At 40.4% G+C, this 14,306-nt stretch overlaps 1 pseudogene; it reads right to left on the bottom strand.

The window, feature by feature from the left end:
- Window positions 1-2,776: 2,776 nt before the first annotated feature.
- On the bottom strand, window positions 2,777-4,097 carry LOC115302328 (annotated as a pseudogene).
- Window positions 4,098-14,306: the final 10,209 nt, after the last annotated feature.

Raw genomic sequence — 14,306 nt, 5'->3', positions numbered from 1 at the left:
ACAGGCTTCTGTCTCAGAAATGTGAAGATACCGTTTTCACAGGGTTGTTGTAAGGATTAAATGAAATTTCCCCCAAGGTCAGGTACGGGCATCTTCCCTTTAAAGCGTTTGCTCCATCTACTTGCAAGCTGTGCAATCAATCCGTTCACACCGCCGTCTACTTCCGCTTCATCCTAAGCGGCAATCTTTGTGAAATCCCGGGTTTGGTGTGTGAGTCCTATTTTTGTTTCCTAAGGGACATTACAACGAATGCACAGTTATTAACAGTTTTAAAGTTCATGTGGGTCAGAAACATTTCCTGTGCCCCCGGGATATAAATACTACACTCAGGACAGTATCGAGTTTCATAATTAAAGCACCTAGCACGTTGCTTGGTGCGTAGTAAGGCTTCAATGCACACAGTTCTGTTGATGCTGAGGAGGTGAGAGGAGCCCATGTCTTGGAGGTGGGGGTGGGGGAGAGAACAGTGTATCTGAAAACAGCACTGAGGACTGAGCTGTCTGCCTCCGGACACAGTCACCAGGAGAGGACTTGAGGGGCGGTTGGGTGGGGTCCGGGGAAAGGGAGGTGCTTCCCAAGAAAAGGGAACAAAGGCCAGGATCAGAATGAGACCTTAGAACTTCGAGGAATTGTTGCAAGGACTGCTTATAAAAAATGAACCTGGAGAGATAGATAAGGCAACTCAGATAAAGATACAGGAGGACGTGCATGTTCTCTGAGGAGTTTGGACTTGATCCTGATGGATATGAGGACACTTGCTGAGAAGTCATGTGTTCCCATTTACAGCCTAAGAAGATCTCAGAGCATGCTCAGGGTGGCTCAGTGCAGAGGTCTCCACAGGCTGTATGCACCAAGACTGCCTGATAAATCTGTAAAAACACCTCTCAGCCTCCCAAGCCATCATTTACTCATTGGTGCTTCCAAAGAATGCAGCCCACATGGTACTATTAGTTTATTTCAGCAGAGATGAGCACGTTGCTTCTGATATCAGCTTCTACTGTCCAGAAGAGCCCCTCAGCTGCCTCTGTCCTTGCAGTTCAGACTGCTCGCATCTCTGGCCTCAGGGCTCTGGATGGGCTCCGCACCAGTCTCCTTGCTGGTCACACTTGGATTCTTAAATGTCGATGTCTACAGGGTCCCAAGCAAATCTTTTACTCCTACTAAGTCCCTGTTTCCTCCTCTGTCAAATGGAGATAACATTCATACATCTGCCTCAAAGGTTTGTCTCGGGGATTACGTGAGATACCGAATGGACAGCATTTTGCTTTACTGCATGGTGCATGGTAGAAATTCAATAAGAGTTTGGTATTATTCTTATAGCTCTCGCTCCACCTCCCTTCTCTAATCTATGGCTGCCTAAGATACCCAAACTCTATCAGTAAATAAATTGACCTGGTATTAGTCATCACCCTTTTGGACAGAGTCCGTGGGAGCCTATCCTCAGAGTGCAGAGATCTGTCCTCAGCCCTGAGTTGACACAGGCTGGCCAGTAGGCTGACGCCTTTCAGGATTAAAGTGTGGATCTATACTTCTCCCACCCCAAGCTCAACCTTCCAGCAAGGGAGAAATCCCCCTCTTTCACCTCTTGGTTAGCCTGGCCCTAAACTACTAAAGTATGTGCTCATTAGCTGTGGTCATTCTTCCATGTCCCAACCAGCTTTAGATTGCCGATTATAGAGGCAACTGTGGATCCACTGAGTGGGATACTGGGGTGTGGGAGGGTGGCTGAGGGCAGGGCTAAGGCATTATCCTATCAGGGCATAGGGACAGTGCTTGGAGCCGACACCTCTGACATGAAGCCCTCACATCCAGCACGAGTAGAAGCTTCTCTTACAGCAAGGGATGATGCGTGGGTACGGAGTGGGAGTGGGGTGGTGGAAGAGGACACAGAGAGGTCTCAGATTTCCCATGCCTCTTTCCTGGCCAGTATTTTAGAACTCCTTTCAAATCAGCAGGTTAATGTAGCACAGCAAGGCCACATCAGGCTGGTCCCAGACTGCTGCTTGGGATTAATGTATCATGAAAGAAATCAAGAAGGTGGCCAGAGACCAATTAGAAAGTCAGTGGTGGTGGGGATAATAGTCAGCAGGGATTTCACATCCCTATAGGGCTTTCCATGTACCCTGGGGCTCTTCTTCCCCCATCTCCCCCTCCCAACCCACCAACAAGTTTTACCTCTCAGCCTAGTCCCTTTCAAGAGTTTGGTCCGGAGAGTGACTTTGAGGAGGAAAAGCTATGCAGCGTACCAGAAGCTTATGAGTTTGGGGAAATGCTAGACTGGGTTTGAATTCTGGATTTGCCATTGACCATCTATGAGGTATTGGTCAAGTCTCTTAACCTCTTCGAATCTCAGTTTCCCCAGCTGCAACACAGGGCCATGCTGACACACCCAGAAGATGCAAGGGTAAATGTATTAGTATTTACAAAGCACCTGACAGTAGATTCCACTGATGCTTGTTACACTCAAGTTAATTCTGTCTCACATTTTTTTCCAAATGAGTCACAGTTTTTTTAATTTATTTTCTGTTTATAAAGCAAAAAATCCATTTATTCATCTGTGTATGACACGGTACACAAGAGGCAAAGTATTTCACATCATAAGTTTCATTTCCAACTCCTTGGAATGTTCATTTCTTTGGCTAAAAGGAGAGGCTAGAGGTGAGAGGCAAGCACTGTTTGGTCACTGAAATACGAATGGGGAGGGGGCAACGCTAACATCATCCTCTCAGGGATAGGCATAAGGGGACTGTTGGTCACAAGCTATTTTCTAGAATCATTAGCTGGAAACAAAGTTGTGCCCCTCCTGGTCATCCCCACCACACAGGGCCAGCGGCACTTTCTGGTTGTCGCCCATCGTGTCCTGCTGGCTGCAGTAGTTACAGACACTGCCGTACTTCCTCTTGAATTCAGACCTAATTTTCAACATGTCCACTTCACTTCGAGAGACCACGATTCTCATCAGGACTTTATCGAAAGTCCCCTTGCCCTGTATGGAGCAGTACAGTCAGTTGGCAAAATAGAGGATCTTGTTCTGAATACAACAGACCAGGTTCAGGAAAGCATTTTCCAGGTTTCTCCTTTGACTTCCTTCTTTATGCTCTACAACATGTCACAAGGGCTGTAGCTCCTGTACCTGTCAAATACTTTCTGGAGATAACACACTCTGCTAGGTCATGATGCTGATCCACTTGGGCACATCCATTCCTTTCCTCTTCACTCCAGCAGCATAGAGATCCTGGGCATCTTGGTCAATCCATTCATAGTCAATGACAGAGCCCTCCTCTGCTCTTCTACCTTTTGAAGGGCAACCATCAGCTTATGGAAGTCACCAGATGTGTCAGAAATGATGTCCTTCTCCAGATCAGTCTTGTACATTTCCTTGTAGACTTTGTTCATTTCTTGAAGCTCTTGGTTGGTCCTTGAGCAGAAGATGTCAATAAGGGAGTCCTCATCAGTCCCCAGCCTCTACATGGAGGCTTTCAGATCAGAAGCATTACACTGAGCAGGTGTTTTCAATTAGGCTCCATATTATACTCTCCAGGTGACCAGACAAGGGTGACTTCAGTGCAAATGCAAGTTCCTTTTTGGTCCTCTTGTAGGTGAAGGCAATATCCTATCTCTGTTCAATGCTGCAGTTGTTTAAAATGTTGACAATGGTGATCTCACCCATACCTTTGGTCTTGATGGCCATTTCAATGTTCAGAGCATCATGCTCAGCATCAAAATTGGTGTATACTTTGACCAACCTGTATGCACTTGGGGGTGTGGAATGATTACCATCCAAGCTGAGCTTGCATAGAATTTCATAGACAGCAGATATTTTGAAAGAAGCTGGGCTGGGCACCGAGAACTATGAGTGTACTCAGTTGTGGAGCCCATAGTTTATTTTTTATCACCTTAGTAGGAATGACAGAGAAAGTGGCTTACGTCAGGAGTTTTTGAGGAAGCTTTCTAGTGGGTTCTTGGGCAAAGATAATAATGATGATGATAGACCACACATGGAGTTTTCACTGTGTGCATGGCCCTGTTCTAAGTTCTTTACATGGGCTGCCTCATCTACTCACCCACCTGCTCTGTGAGTCAGGGACCACTATCATCCTTACCTTACAGACGAGAAGATGTGCCCACATCCTCCAGAGAGTATGCCTACCTCTTTATTCCTGCTGGGTTGTTCCTTTGTCTGTTAAAGAGTGGCTTTGGTCTTCTCATGAGTTTTTAAAAACAATTTATTAAGGCAAAATTCCTATCGCATAAAATTAACCATTTTAATGTGAACAATTCAGTGGCATTTAGTACATGCATGATGTTGTGCAATCCCTGCTTCTATCTAGTTCCAGAACATTCCCATCACTTTCAAATGAAACTGCTTGCCCGTTAAGCAGTTTCTTCTTGTTACACCTTCCAACCCCTGGAAACTGGCCATCTATGTCCTCTCCCTATGGATTTTTCCAGTCTGAATATTTCATGTGAATGGAATCATACAGAATGTCACTTTTTGTTTCTGTCTTTTTTCACTTAGCATCATGTTTTTGAGGTTCATCCACACTGTGATATGCATCACTACCTTTTTATGACTGAATAGCCCTCCACTCTATGTGTACACCACAGATTGCTTATCCTTTCATCCATTGGTGGAAATTTGGGGTGTTCCTGCCTCTTGGTTACTGTAAGTGAATACTTGACTGAAATAGACCTCCTTCTGATTTGAGACAGTCAATGAACATGAAATTATAAATAAAGCCACTTGGGAAGAACTCCCCATTTATAATGTATATGCCACACCAGATTTCCTGCAGAATTAAGAAGGAAATAGGATTCATGCTTTCTAAGTATTCTCTGTCTGCTAGTGCATTCATGTACACAACCTTTGCTTCCTCATTTAATCCTTGCAACAGCCTATGATGTAGATATTCTGATGCCCATTGTACAGATGTGAAAACTGAGGCAAATGGAAATAGATCTCTTGCTCAAGGCAGGTCTCTAAGATGTAAAAGCCAGATCATATGGCGTCAAAGTTCCCACACTCTCTTTTAAAGAGTGGAAACAAAGTTTAGTTCAAATGCAATGAAAAATAAAAACAAGCTAAAAATGATTACATTAATTTAAACCGGAGCTTCTTTTGCCTCTGTATATTTAAGCCACTGGAACTGAAATATCACACGGGCCTTTAGTAAACTACAGCAGAACTCTATTTTATAGAATTTCAGTGCCTGTTGAAGAGTCACTTGACTCTTTTATCTAATATCAATTTGGAGAGGCAGTTTTCTCTTCCTCCTTACCCTGACCAGACACCCAACAGATTTTCAGAGCTGTTTCTAGCCTCGAGCTGACAGTTCTTACTCCAAGTTCTGAAGTTCTAGATTCTACCAGGTTTTAGGGTCTGACCCTCTAGAGTTCAGAGGATACCATGAATGCTTCTGATTTTAGTTCTTCAGAAGGAAAACAACAGGTGGAAGAAGCCTGGTTACCAAGGGTTTCCGTATAGCAGGCCAACAGTGGGAAACCAGCTGCTGAGCTCTCGAACATAGCTTTACCCCTGGCAGCCAGAGCTGCTGTGACACCTCCTGGAAGTCCAAACATCTTAAGCAGAGTGGTCATGCCAGCCCCAACCGGAGATGCTGAGCAGAGCCAGATTAGACAGCAAGTTTTAAACTGCATACTTTCAATGATCTAGCAGTTCTACTTCTGTGAATGTACCCCAAGGAAATTAGTATGGAAAATGCAGATCTGACTACAAGGACTTTTTCTCGGAATTTTTGCAATAACCAAAAATCATAGATAACCTAAATATTCCATATGGCAACATTGAATAAGCCAAATACAATATACCCATGTAATGTAATACAATTTAGCCATTAGAAGTATGGTAAAGAAATATAAAGTTTTTGACATAAAAAGTTGTCTTGTTAAGTGAAAACAAGAGTTCAGTCAAAAATGTTTACAAGGTAGTACTGACTGCTAATCTAGCAACATCTATCTACCTCCAAAGTCTTGAAGTATAAACCCTATTAACAATGGGAGTCCTCAGCTAGGGAAATTATGGAGATTTTTGTACTTTCTCATATTCTCTAGATTTTTTTTTGTAATTTACATGTTACTTTTGTAATTTGTAAAAATATATATATATGTATGTATATATATACATATATATATACATACATATATATATATGTATATATATATAAACAAAAATCAAAATAGAGCCAGAATCTCATAGCTTTGTTTGGAGAAAAACATAAGATCCTGTTACTGTAATAGAATTTGCTTTCCAGAGGATGAGACCTGTGAGACTGATCAATCTAGATAGCTGAGAGTGGATGGTATTGTGGCGGTGACAGTCCTTTTCCAAGGACTGCTGCCTGCTATGGGGTCAGGCTCTTGTGGATGGCATGTTCCCTGAGTAGCTAAACAGCAGGTATCAGCCAGCTCAGTGAGCATAGGAAGGACCCAGGGCCTTGCACGGACTTCCCATTTATTACATGTTTTTTAATTAATTGATAGAGCATCTTGACCCCCTTTAGAGGTCCCTCCAAGAGCCAGGAAGGAGATCTGTTGATACCTCTCCACTTTTCATTAACTGCTTCAAATAGTGAAGGTCTAGCAGTACTTTGAAACCACTCATAAAGATGAGCATTTTCTTTTTTTATGCTTCATTTGTATTCATACTTGGCATTAGGGCACTAGCACTGACTTGGGGTTATAAAGCCTTCTACTCCTGAAAGTTCCTGACACCATTGGCTTTCAAGTATGTGAAAACAGCAACCACATAATGGGGAGTCGGGAGGTGGACAGGTGCACATTTATATTATGCTCTGCATCCACCCTGAAAGATAAGATGATCTGGGGTGAATTATTCATCTATCTGGGTGCTGGTGTCTGCATTTTACAAACAGGAATAACAGAATTGTTGGGAGATTGAAAACATGTGCCCCAATCTCTGTCTCAGAGCATTTGTTTTTTAAATGTCTCCTTCTCTCCTGACCTCTGTCAGAGGCTTTATTTTAAGTAAATGTATGGTATCTTCAAATTTTTAAATTTGAAGCAAGACTGCCATCCGCCAACTGGATGACTTTGGGCATGTTAAATAATTTCTCAATGCCTCAGCCCCTTCATTTATAAAATGGAAATAATAGTGAAACTACTTAATAGGGCTTTTCTGAAGATCAAATAAGTTAAAATATGTAAAGTCCTTAGAATAATGCCTGTCTATATAGGAGTTATATACTATTGTATAAGTAGTAGTAGTATTAATATTATTGTTATCATTATCATGTTCTCATTTTTTAAGCAGGAGAAAAAAGGCATAATTTACACACAATATCCACAACACAAAAATACACCAAAGAATAGATCTAACAAAATATTTACTAAACCTTTAGAATAAAAATTATGAACCTTCATTAAAAGGAAGATGATAATGAATAAGTGTTGTATACCATGTTCATGGATAGGGAGACTAATTAGCATAAATTTCTATTTTGAGTCTCCATTTCAAGTCTCCAAATATTTCAAGATCTGATATGTAAATTACCTCACTGAAAAATTCTTTTAGAGGCGCTTGGTAGCTCAGTTGGTTAAGTGTCTGACTTTGGTTATGATCTCATGGCTTGTGAGTTTGAGCCCGATATCAGGCTCTCTTGCTGTCAGCACAGATCTCATTTTAGATGCTCTGTTCTCCACCTCTCTGCCCCTTCCCCACTAGTGTTCTCTTTCTCTCTCCAAAATAAATAAACATTTAAAAAATATTTTTAAAAATCCTTTTAGAAAAGCAAAGGGACAGAAATAAGTTAGTTAAGACAATTTTGAAGAAAAAAAAAAGAGAAGTGCCTTGCCTTACCAGACAAATACCAAGATTACAGACACCACCCCACACCCACTACCCTGTGCAGTCAAAAATCTGCATATAACTTTTGACTCACCCAAAACTTTACTAATAGTCTACTGTTGACCAGAAACCTTGCTGATAACATGAGCAGGTGATTAACATAATTTGTGTGTTATATGATTATATATCCTATTCTTACACTAAACTAATCTACAGAAAAGAAAATGGTATTAAGAAAATCATAAGGAAGAGAAAATACATTTACAATACTGTACTGTATTTAAAAAAAATCCATGTACAAGTGGACCTGCATAGTTCAAACCTGTGTTGCTTAAGGGTCAAGAGTAATTATGGACACAGACGAGTTTGACATTGAGGTAAATAGACTTGACTTTCTTCCATTGTGTTAAAAATGTGCTGGGTAGGGGTGCTTGGGATGCTCAGTTGGTTAAGCATCCAACTTTGGCTCAGGTCATGATCTCACAATTTGTGGGTTTGAGCCCTGCATCACGCTCTATGCTGAATGTTTGCTTAGAACCTGGAGCCTGCTTTGGATTCTGTGTCTCCTTCTCTCTCTGCCTCTCCTCCACTCATACTCTGTCTCACTCTGTCTCTCAGAAATAAATAAAATGTAAAAAAATTTTTTAATGTGCTGGGATATTGATCCTGTCAACTCTTGGGGTGGTCTGGGGGCCCTGGGGGGTCCTGGAGCAAGTGAAGCCCTGGGAGGGATCACCAATGTGCAAATAAAGGATTTTTAAAAATGTATTCATGATGTGAAAAGGTTATGAAGCCCTGGAATAGACAAGCAGACTAGAAAGAACGCAAGTAGATCCACATATACATGGAAATTTAGTATCTCCAAGAGCACCATTACTAATCTATTGGGATAGAGGATTATTCAATAAGTGATGTATATATATACATATATATGTATATGTGTATACACACACATATATGTATATATATACACACAAATACATATATATGTATATGTTATAATATAGTTATAATTATAATATATAACTATATATAAAAACTAATTATAATACATAGAGAATAAACTAAAATTGTTTTTTTACCTAACACCATGACAATAATCAATTTCAGATGAATTTAAAACTAAATGTTAAAAGGGAAAATATTACAAATTTTAGAAAGAAAACCCAAGAGAAGTATTTTGACGACATCAGACCAGATAAGAATTTAGCCAAAGCAGAACTAGACATAAAATAGAAACCCCATGGTGGAGATGGGGTGCCTGGATGGCTCAGTCAGTAGAGTGTATGACTCTTGATCCCTTGATCTCTGAGTTTTAAATTCAAGCCCAAGCCCCATATTGGATGTAGAAATTGCTTAAACAAACAAACAAACAAAAACCATGACTATAGTAAAAATTAAGGAACCATCTGGAAAAAGATTTACAGCTTATATCACAAAGAGCTAATTTCACTAAGAAATATAAGCCTTCTTGGAAATCAATAAGGTACCAATAATTTGATACGAACAAATAGATCACAGAAAAATATATACATATGGTCTTTAAAAAAACTAAACGTTTTACTTCAATCTCACTAATAGTAACAGAAACGTAAATGATAAAATTTTCATTACTACACTGAGATCCTATTTTGTTCCTATCAGGTTGGTAAAAATCTGGAAGTCTGATTTATGATATCATCTATGGTATAGAAAACAGACCCTCTTCCAGTGCTGTGGAGAGCAAATTCTTCCAACCCTTATAGAAGGGATTTGGTGATATCTGTCAATATACAGTTGCATATACCCTTTGACTGTGCATTTCCATATCTAAGAATTTGTTCCCTAGACATATATACACACATGTGTATAAAGATAAAAGAACAAGGTTACTCAGGGCAACACTGTATTCACAAAAGTTGGCAAACTACCAAATATTAATCAGTAACTAGTTAAATGTTACTTACATTCCTTCTATGGACTATTGGAGCTGTAAACTGTAAACTCATTAGTACTGATACTAGAATAATCTTCAAGGTATAGATAAAGGGTGAAACAAGCCTACGACACACCACACCCAACAGTGTAGACAGTATGTTAACCCTGGGGTTCAAAGGTGAAAATGTTTATAGTTTGTTTTTATGTGCATAAATAAATTGGAAGGATGCCAAGGGAAACTGGGTGACTGAGACAGAGCCAGAAGGGACTTGTCACTAATGGTCCTTTGTGCTTCTTGAATTTTAAGCTGTATGTATGTATTGTCTCTCAAGTAAAAGATTAATATACTTACATGGAATTTGAGAAACAAAACAGATGAACATACGGGAAGAGGAAATAAAAAGGAGAGGGAAGCAAACCATAAGAGTCTCTTAATGACAAACTGAACAACTAACTGAGGGATGAAGGAGAGAAGTGGGGGTGGTGGGCTAAGTGGGTGGTGGGCATTGAGGAGGGCACCTGTTGGGATGAGCACTGGGTGTTGTAGTGATGGATCCCTAAATTCTACTCCTGAAACCACCATTACACTTCTATGCTTTTTGTTTTTTTAATTTTTTTTAGCGTTTATTCATTTTTGAGAGAGAGACAGAAAGACAGAGAGTGAGCAGGGGACGGGCAGAGAGAGAGAGACACCGAATCCAGGCTCTAGGCTCTGAGCTGTCAGCACAGAGATCAGTGCGGGCTGGAACTCACAAGACCATGACCTGAGCCAAAGTCTTAGGCTCAACTGACTGAACCACCCAGGCTCCCCACACTTATATGTTAACTAACTAGAATTTAAATAAAAATTTGAAGGAAAAAAGAATGAGATAATAATTATTATTACTATCCTAAAAAAGATTAATATATTTAAAATTTAGCAAATTAAGTACATTGAAATTCAGAACATATTTTTAAGTTGATTTATTTATTTTGAGAGAGAGCAAGCGAGCAGGGGAGGAGCAGAGAGAGAGGGAGAGAGGGAATCCCAAGCAGACTCCCTGCTGTCAGCACGGGGCCTGACACAGGGCTTGATCTCAGCAACTGTGAGATCCTGACCTGAGCTGAAATCAAGAGTTGCATGGTCAACCGACTGAGTCCCCCAGGCACTCCAAAATTTAAAATTTCTATACAATTAAAGACATCATTAAAAAGGCAAAAAGATAAGTCCTATACTGGAGGAATGCATGTATTTTCAACACCGGTAACTGCCTAAAGATTGGGATCCAAAGTTCCAAGTCAATAAGAAAAAGACAAACAATTCAATATGAAAATGGACACCTAACAAAACCAAAACATCCACAGAAGAAACCTCCCTGCTCCACTAAATTTTAAAATTCACTCCTAACAATCAGAAAACTATAAATGACAATGAGCCACCAGTTTACTGCTATTAGATTGGAAAGCTGAACAATCCCAAGGGTGGTGAGGATATGAGATGTGGGAACTCTCATCCTGCTGGTGGCGTGTATACAGGTATTTCACTGGAGAGCCGGACAGCCTGCAAAAGAAAACACACACCCCCTTCGACACAGTAGTGGCACTTTTTGGTACTTTTCACAGAAAAGTTTTGGCAAAAGTGCATGAAGGAACACGGACAGAAAATATCCATTCATGTACTGTTTGTACTAACAAAAATCAACAGGAAAATGAATAACGAATGGTATAATTACACAATAAAATATACTGCAATATTCCTACATGTAGTAACATGGGTAAAGCTCAAACACATCGGGCAGGATGAAAAGCAAATTTTAGAAGGATATTATGTAAATAAAAATTTAAAACATTCACAGTAATTTTATGTAATGTTTGTATTTATTTACATTTTTGTAAACATTATAAAATACACTCATATTAAAAATACTAAGTTCAAATAATGCTTACCCCTGAGTGTAGAGGAGGCATGTTTGTCGGTCATATTCCAGCTCTTGATTTAGGCTCAGGTCATGATCATACAGTTTGTGGGTTCTAGCCATACCTTGGGCTCTGTGCTGACAGTTCAGAGCCTGATTGGGATTCTCTCTCTCCCTTTCTCTCTACCCCTCCCCTGCTCATGCATTCTTTCTTTCTCTCTTTTATTTTTTATTAAGATTTTTTAACATTTATTTATTTTCGAGAGGGTGTCAAGAGAGCTTAGAGGAGGCTGGCTGCTTCCCCCAGCCGAGTAGGTCTGCAGATTGCCTGCATCTAGACCAGCTCTGTGACGAGAAGGAACTGGGTCCAACGTAGTGGGAGCGCTCCCAGTTCTGGCAGGCAGGAGCACGGGGCATCCTTTCCTGGTATGTTTCCATTCTTTCGGAAGCCTGTACTCAGGTTGCCTTGAATGTGGACTTGGGGAGAGCCAGGAGCCCAAAGGGCCAGGGCAGGCCTCTGGGCGGCACTCACGGAACAGCCTCTGTCAGCCGCAGGCCCTGTCCCCGTGTCCGGGAGGAGAGGCCGGGCTGGGAGGGTGCTGCTGCCCGTGTTCTTTCAACGCACTGTAGAACTTGTATGTAATGTATCTAAATCAATGCAAATGTATGAATAACAAGTCCAATTCTGAAAGAAAAAAAAAAAAAAAAGCAAGCAAGTGAGGGGGAGAGAGAGAGGAAGACACAGAATTTGAAGCAGGCTCCAGGCTCTGAGCTGTCAGCACAGAGCCCAACGTGGGGTTCAAACCCATAAACTGTGAGATCATGACCTGACCAAAGTTGGATGCTTAACTGACCGACCCACCCAGGAGCCCCACTCTCTCTTTCAAAATAAATAAACTTAAAAAAAAAAACCTCAATCACCAAAAGAACAAAAAAGGTAACATTTTACAAAACTGGTTGGTGGGTACACAAGTATTATTTCCTATACTTTTATAATATTTGAAATAATTCATTAAAATAAATAGAATGTGGTAGAGGTTTAGTGTTGAGTATGAAAGAACACAGATTATTTTGGTCAGTGTTTTATTTCCCAGCACTGCTATTCGCACTGGGACCCTGGGCAAGTCCCATTACCTCTTTAAACCTCATTTCACCCAGCTGCAAAATGGGGAATAATTGTAAGAATTATGTAATTATAATAGTTATAAAGGGTAATAATAGCTATAAGATTAAGTAAGATAAAGATTGAAGAAGGTGATAAATACATGTACATAGTAAGTGCTTAGTTAAGTGTTAACCCACATTATCACATCTCCATTTGACTAGGGCAAGGGCATTCTTGAGTCACTGACTCTCTTTTGAAAATGAAATTTTGTAGGGGTATCTGGGTGGCTCAGCTGGTTGAAAGTCCAATTCTTGATTTTGGCTCAGGTCACGATCTCATAGTTGTGGGATCCATGCTGAGCATGGAGCCTGCTTAAGATTCTCTCTCTCTCTGTGCCCCTCCCCTAATTGTGCTCTCTCTTTCTCAAAATTAAAAAAAATTGTTTAAAAAAAAGAAAATGAGATTTTGTGCATTAGATCCCCAGAACATATACATTTTCTACGTGCAAATTTGTCCTTTGACCCACATCCCAAACTCCTTCACCTGCAAGTGCCTGGTAATCACTATTCTATTCTTTGTTTCCAGGAGTTCAGTCTTGCTTTTTTTAAGTTTATTTATTTATTTTAGAAGGGGAAGATGGGGCAGAGTGGGAGAATCCTGGGCAGGCACAGCACAGAGCCCAGTGTGACGCTCAGACTCACGGACGACGAGATCATGACCTGAGCCGAAACCAAGAGTTGAATGCTTAACTGACCGAGCCGCCCAGGCGTCCCAGAGTTCAGGCTTTTAGATTCCACATATACATGATATTGTACAGTATTTGTTTGGGTCTGTCTGACTTTTCTCACTCAGCATAATGCCTTCAAGTTCTATCCATATTGATGCAAATGGCAGAATGTCCTTCTTCCTCATGGCTGAATAATGTTCCATTTTGAATGTAAGCGCACACACACACACACACACACACACACACACACACTGTCTTCTTCATCCATTTATCCATTGATGGACACTTATATTGTTTCTATATCCTGGCTATTGTGAATAATGCTGCAATAAACATGGGAGTTCAAACAACTTTTCTATATCCTCTTTCCACTTCGTTTGGATGTGTACCCAGAAGTCTGATTGCTGGATCATATGGTAGTTCTATTTTTAGCTTCTAACTATACTGTATTGTTAAGTTTTAGTAATACTGTATAACATACTTGCAAGTGACTAAGAGACTAGATCTTAAATGTTCTCACCACAAAAGAGAAACGATAATTATGAGGAGACGGAAGTGTTGGCTAACGCTGTGGGAGCTATCATACAGCAATACGGAGATATAGCAACTCAACACGCTGTATACTTTAAACTTCACAACGTTACATGTCAATTATAACTCCATTTTTAAAAAGTGAGATTTTAGTCTCATATCTGGATGACATGTAAGTGAAAGTAAGGATATAAGCTTGGAACAGTTTCTTTTTTTAAAGTCTGGTTTTAACAAGAAGCTGAGTTTTTACAAGACCTGCTAATTAAGTCAGCAGGGAGGACACGGTGCTGATTAATCCAGCTGTAT

The sequence above is a fragment of the Suricata suricatta genome, chromosome 1, assembly GCF_006229205.1.
Source record: "Suricata suricatta isolate VVHF042 chromosome 1, meerkat_22Aug2017_6uvM2_HiC, whole genome shotgun sequence".
Classification (NCBI taxonomy): Eukaryota; Metazoa; Chordata; class Mammalia; order Carnivora; family Herpestidae; genus Suricata; species Suricata suricatta.
Note: the sequence above shows the minus strand (reverse complement) of the source record. Positions and strands in the feature narration are given on the sequence as shown.